Source organism: Rhagoletis pomonella, unplaced genomic scaffold (genome assembly GCF_013731165.1).
Source record: "Rhagoletis pomonella isolate Grant_MI unplaced genomic scaffold, Rhpom_1.0 Rhpom_scaffold_00009, whole genome shotgun sequence".
Classification (NCBI taxonomy): Eukaryota; Metazoa; Arthropoda; class Insecta; order Diptera; family Tephritidae; genus Rhagoletis; species Rhagoletis pomonella.
The window spans coordinates 35477161-35477476 of NW_023458563.1; positions in this window are offsets into that span (position 1 = coordinate 35477161).

Sequence of the window (316 nt, forward strand, 5' to 3'; positions counted from 1 at the left end):
TAATTACAGATTAGGGTGTTAAGCTCGAAAATGAGGATAATCTACTTATATGTGAACCTAGTATAATACACTTTACGTAGTTTGAAAAGTTTACTACGACCTCATTCTTAGTTTGTAAGGGCACCCTGTGCCTCTTAATTTCCCTTTGCACAATTTGCCTTTCACACCATTATTCTTCACATCACTAGATGTCGTTTCTTGTTTGTGATGATGGAAGACATTTGCTTGCACCGAAAAAACGAGAGAAGCAATTTAGACAGCAGCCGACAACGACGCGCAAATACAATTTGGAAACAACCATACATTCAATCAACCA